The following is a 6,000-nucleotide window of genomic DNA, read 5'->3' on the forward strand; positions in this document are numbered from 1 at the left end:
CACGTTTTCTTTTTATGAAAATTCTCTCCCCACTTCGTCCTCTGGCTTCATCTTTCCCTCTCTGTGGCTCTAAGTTTCATGTCCCTGCCTCAGAAGTCTTCCCTGACTCCCCAAATTGATCAGGTCAGGTCACTCTTATACATTCACACATCACCCTCTACCTTCCTAGTGTGGCATGTTCCAGTTACGGTAGTTTGTCAAACTATTTTCTGCATGATAAATCTCTTAAGCAAACAGGAAGCATCAGTAGGCACCTGTCTTGGTCATCTAATATTGCTATAACAGAAATACCACAAGTGGATGGCTTTAACAAAGAGAAATCCATTCTCTCACAGTCCAGTAGGTTACAAGTACGAATTTAGGGTGTTGGCTCCAGGGGAAAGCTTTCTCTCTGTGTTGGCTCTGGAGGAAGGTCCTTGCCCTTAATCTTCCCCTAGTGGAGAAGCTTCTCAGGCTCAGGGACCTGTGTCCAAAGGAGGTGCTCAGCTCCTGGTGCTGTTTTCTTGGTGGTATGAGGTTCCCAAATCTCTACTTATTTCTCTTTCCTTTTATCTCCTGAGAGATAAAAGGTGTTGCAGGCCCCACCCCAGGGAAACTCCCTTTACATTGGATGAGGGAGGTGACCTGAGTAAGGGTGGTATTACAATCCCACCCTAATCCTCTTTAGCATAAAATTACAATCACAAAATGGAGGACAACCACACAATACTGGGCCTCATGGCCTAACCAAGTTGATACACATTTTTGGGGCGACACAATTCAATCCATGGTAGAACCTGTCCTCTTCACCTCTATATTCTTGAAGTCTAGCACTGTGCTTGACATACCATCACATCTTCAAGTTCAAAAATTGGCTCTCAGTACCAAAGAGTAACCGAGACACAGCTTGATTAGAACAAAGTTATACAGTAAAATACCCCATAATTAAAAAATAAATCACGATTTGCCTAAACCCACATTAACCATTTTATATTTAGATTCTATTTCATAATAAAATTTAAATTCTATTTCATAAATAAAAATTCATCATTATCTGCATGATGAACGGTACAGAAAAATGTATTAAAATAGTATCATTATTGTTTAAAGCAAACTACATTTTATCAAAATTATTCAGATATTTGCTACTTTTCCCAAGAAAATTAACTAAAAGAGAATGCCATGTTATAAATCAACCAAATTAAATAACAAATCTCTTTAGACTAACTGTTCTTATTTTACATTTTATTAACTTAATTTATTATTTTATTAGGGTCCTTTATTTTAAATACTGTGGAGAAAATTTTTAAATCCTAAAAAAAAGACAAGTTTAGTATCAACATTTTACATATGCAAGAAAATAAGCCCTCAGTGTTTGCTACAAACATTTTTATAATTGGTCTGTGGGTGGTGCAAACAGTTAAGTACTCAACTACTAGCCAAAAGGTTGGTGTTTAAAACCCAATCAGAGGCTCCTTGGGAGAGCCAGGGCTTCAGAAAGATCAAAGAGCTGAAAATCCTATGGAGCAGTACTACTCTGGACACATGAGGCCACCATGAATTGGTATGGACTGTATGGCAACTAACAACAAGACCTAAATAAAAACAATTAGAATATCATAGCGAAGATACACAGCGTGGTAACTAGAGAGAACAGAAAAAGAGCAGACAAGTTTCTGTTAGGAGAAGCCTCTTGATAATTAAGAGTCTCCATTTTCTTTTCGAAGCTCTTTTAATATTTACAGAAACCCATGGGAGCAAAGAAGGGGAAATGCACTTTCAAAGTAGACATTTCAAAAATTATTGACAGCATTCTGCTCTAACATGGCTCTCTAAAGGCAAAGAAAGAACGTCTACGTGTTTTTGACCAGTTTCACCCATGCTTCCATATTTAAGTATCAGCATTTTAATACGGACTTTTACATATTTTTAAATGAGTATTTCTCTCAAAATTCTTCCAGATGACATATGTTGCCATAGCACAATGTTTATTTTTTTTAAAGTCAAACTTCCATCTTACATAAATTTAAGGTCCAAATGGTTTTCCAAGTCAGAGTAATTACTAAAGGATGAGAAAATGCCTTGTATCAAGTACCAGTCCCTGTAACCCAAAACCTCCCTGTAAATGTTACAAAATTCTAGCTAGGTCTTAAGGCAACAGAGGATGTGGTTTATTTAACAAATACATGGAAGAGACAATTACAAGTTTTTTTTTTTTTTTTAATCTATCTTAAACAATTATAAAGGGATGGTCCCTCTTCTTAATATCAGAATTTTGCAAAGAAGAGACTTTAAAAATAGCATGGAGTGATAAAAGGTGGTCTCTTTTGTTTTAGCTGGGTTAATTTATTTATTTAAATCAAGACAACAAAATTAGGCACTGGATCAACTCGGAAGTTCTCGTAGTCAGTAGAGTCGTTTTATTTCTTTTAAAAGTTAATATATTTATGATTGAGCCATGATTATTGGGTAGGGAAAGTAAAAGACACACTTACCTGAACTTAAAGTACGTTCACAAAGTGAAACAGCACTTGAGAATATTTTAAGACAGGAAAAAGCGGAGAACTGCAGTATGCAAGCGACTCAAATTAGGCACACAAAATCTATCAATCTGGTGAGGGTCATGGCGCCAGAGTGTAACATGCAAAACCCATCATCAAAGACCGGTTTTGTCACCACTAGGTTCCCCGACAGATGCTCTCGAAGCTGATTAATAACACGGGTGCTGGAACGCGACAGCTAACCTGCAACTGTCTTCACAACTACATTAAATTGAAGGGTCTCTGTAACAAATATCCTTACTCAAGTAACCACAGCATGCTAAAACTTTCAAGATTACGTTTTCAACCCAAAACCATCCAAGGGGCCATTCTTGCCTTCTCTAAATTAACTTATTTAAAACAGAAGCGCAATAATAAAATTCGTGTCAGAAGCAGCTTGCCCTGAGCAGCGTGTGCCGCTTCTGGAGTCCGCATTTCAAGTTGCCAGGTCCTGCGTCCCGGCGAGGGCGCCCCGCCCGGCCTTCCATCCGTGATTACCTCGAGCTGAGCCGTTCGCAGGTATCCTCCGTCCCCCGGTCCTGCCCCTCGGCAGACAGCGGCCGTGGGTGACTCGGGGTCGGCCGGGAGAGGGGGCGCCGCGGGGAGGGCGCGACTGCCGGGCAAGCGCGCAGGGCGTGCCGGGGACTCCAGCGCTCGCTCGGACGCGAACCGCGGCCCTCGGACCCGCCTTGACGCGGCGCCGCGGCTCTCACGCCGTCTCCCCGCTTCCGGCCGCGCGCGCACGTCGGAGCGAGGACCCGGGGCAGGAGCTCAGGTGCGGAACCCGGGGGGAAGCCAGGAACACGTCCAGCAGAGGGAGCGCGAGCGTCCTGACCTGCCGGCTTGTTCCGACGGCCGCTCTGGGTGAGGTTGGTGGCGGCTGCAGAAGATGCGCTGAGGTCGCTCCAGCTGGGAAGAGGACCACAGCCTTTGAGGCAGCACCAGGCGGGCGGCTATACCTAACACTTCATAGTTGGGCACACACACAAACAAGGACTTTTACTCCCCATCCTTGGGAGGATGGGTGGGAAGAGACCCCTATACTTAATAACGGTAATGTTTTATTAACGACTTGGCCGCTTGGCCTTGTCAGTAATTTATCTGTAATCACAGCTCCGTTGACCTTCGCTGTCTTCCTGGAGTTTCATTTACTTCCCGTGTGCACACCTATTGGACAGAGCCGGAGGGCCACAAGAAATAAGACTGAGACTTTGTAAATCTGCAAATTCAGCACAATGATTCTGCACAGAGTAGGCTACAGCAGATCTGTCTGTTAAATGAATGAAAGAATGAATGAACTGTTGCAAGATAGTTAATCAGGAGTTTTCCTCTATCCTTCACCTTCCGAATGGCCACGTGTTCCAGGCTCTAGAAGACAAATGAGAGACCCAGGGCCCGATTAAGGCATGAGAGCCCTAAACACTGATAGTCTGTGGTGCCCCCTCCTCTGCTTGCTCACGCGTTCAGGGAAATATGTGAGTTATATGCGCACACACACATCTATATCTCTAGCTCTATCTATGTATCTGTATCTGTATGTATATATAAATATAGGAGCCTTGGTGGCACAGTGGTTAAGAGCTCAACTACTAAAAGGTTGGTGGTTTGAACCTACCAGCAGCTCTGCGGGAGAAAGATGTGGCAGCTGCTTCCATAAAAATTACAGCCTTGGAAACCCTATGGAGCAGTTCTACTCTGTCCTATAGGGTCTCTATGAGTTGGAATCTACTGGAGGGCAATGGGTTTGGTTTGCTTTTATACACACACACACACGTCTTAGCGAGCCATAATGTAACTTCTTATTTATTTATACTTCCCTTCCCCTACCCCAGGACGCATTTTGGTTTTGACATGAAAGAATGGGTCCCTCCAGGTAATCTTGTAGTCCAGGAGACAGGCTCACTCAAGTCCACCAGGAAGGGATGGTAAAATATGCAGCAGGTGAGGGGAATGTTCTGAAGGCTCTCCAGGGAGTAGCGTGCACGAGAAGCTAGGCAGACAGAGCAGAGGGGGCTGCACTGAGGTTTTGCTTTTGGGAGTGTGAGAACCCTTATCCCCACAATAAAGAACTAATTATAACACAGCTGTTGCCCTTTTCTGTTCTAGAGCGTCAGAGGATAAAAAAATCTGTTCATTTCTGGAATGGCAAGACAGCTAAAGCATTTCTAGGTGGAGTCAAGTGGGTGCCCCCAGCTGTCTGGAGGGTGGCTGTGGAGAGGCTGCACAAGCTTTTCACCAGGGAGTACCCCAGCCCCCTCCTCCGTGCTCCTTGCCGCTCTCTGCTGGGGCCAGTTACTGGATGTGTCACCAGTGGGCTTCCTCTGGGCACTCCATTCCTGTGCCCCCTGCCATCCCTACACCTGCTGCTGGCTACTGTGACAGGGTTGCCTCTGCTGCTGTCCCTCAGCTGGACCCACCTGGTGGCCTCTAACCCGGACCTCAGAGGTCACAGCAGAGAACTTGTAGAGCCAGAGCTGAAACCCACAGCTCAACTTTTGCCCCTAAAGGGTCCCAGAGAGGAGGAGGCAGCAGAACCTGCACACAAGAATGTTTCTTCTTCCTCCTCTTCCTCTTCTGCGGAAGAGAATTTGGAGAATGATCTGGAGATGGGCCCTCTGCGAATACTGGTGGTGAAACAGCACAGTCAACACAGACCCTAACCCTCTTGAGAAGGCTCCGTGGCAGAGTGGCCTCTGCAAGCCAGAGTAGAGGTATCAGAGGAGAAACGGCCCTGAGCCTCGTCCTAGGAAGCCAGGTGTACCAGGGGTGTGGGGTTCTCAGCTAGGGCAGTGACTGAGGCCCACTGCTGCATTCCTACCCATGTGTCTGTCGGGAATCTGATACAGGTTTCCACTATGTTGGGATTGGAAGTAACTCTGGAGTATGGTCATGTTGAAGGGGAGGCTGTGATAACGGGGAAATTATAGATTTCCATTTAAGCAATAAAGCCCAGCAAGACAGAACAAGCTGATCTTTGTGCTAAGGTTTGCATCCTTGTTTGATACCTGTCTTTTCTTTCTTCACTGGCCTTTACAGACAGGGCACTGCCATTGTCTGTTTTTGCCATTCTCCATCTTTTTTTTTTTTTTTCTTGAAGGACTTGATTTTTCTCTGGATAAACTGTCAAAATGCCTCCAGGTGTTGACTAGGGTGGTCAACTCCCTGAAAAGTACAGAAACCTAAGGGTAAACACTGCTCTTTAGGCCCCTCGTCCAAGATGAGCCCCTTAGTTAGAAAGGGAAGGACTAGGGCGCTATATATGCTGCCAATTCTTCCCAACTAGGGGGTAAGTAGTGTTTAAATTGTTGTTGCCTTCTGCAGCCGTATTTATACTTCCTTACCTTCATCTAAGAACGGTGTGACATCTCCTGGAAGTCCGAGGAGCAGCATATCATTGATCTGCCTCACAACCACCCTATCTAAATTCATAAGAAAACCAAAAGAGAGCAGAAGCTTAAGTCAGCTGGCAGAGCTACGTGAA

The 6,000-nt window shown here is 44.9% G+C and overlaps 1 long non-coding RNA gene and 1 pseudogene across 1 annotated transcript in view; one reads left to right on the forward strand and one right to left on the reverse strand.

Moving 5' to 3' along the window:
• The window catches only part of LOC135231420 (uncharacterized), a 122,393-nt gene extending 119,237 nt beyond the window's left edge, over window positions 1-3,156 (reverse strand). The window contains exon 1 of the long non-coding RNA XR_010322031.1: window positions 3,018-3,156. This is a non-coding gene — a long non-coding RNA (uncharacterized LOC135231420). The remainder of the gene's footprint in view (window positions 1-3,017) is intronic.
• A 769-nt stretch (window positions 3,157-3,925) lies between these two features.
• LOC104845946 (uncharacterized protein C11orf16-like) lies at window positions 3,926-5,312 on the forward strand (annotated as a pseudogene).
• The last annotated feature ends 688 nt before the right edge of the window (window positions 5,313-6,000 follow it).

Source organism: Loxodonta africana, chromosome 5 (assembly GCF_030014295.1).
Source record: "Loxodonta africana isolate mLoxAfr1 chromosome 5, mLoxAfr1.hap2, whole genome shotgun sequence".
NCBI classification, from domain to species: domain Eukaryota; kingdom Metazoa; phylum Chordata; class Mammalia; order Proboscidea; family Elephantidae; genus Loxodonta; species Loxodonta africana.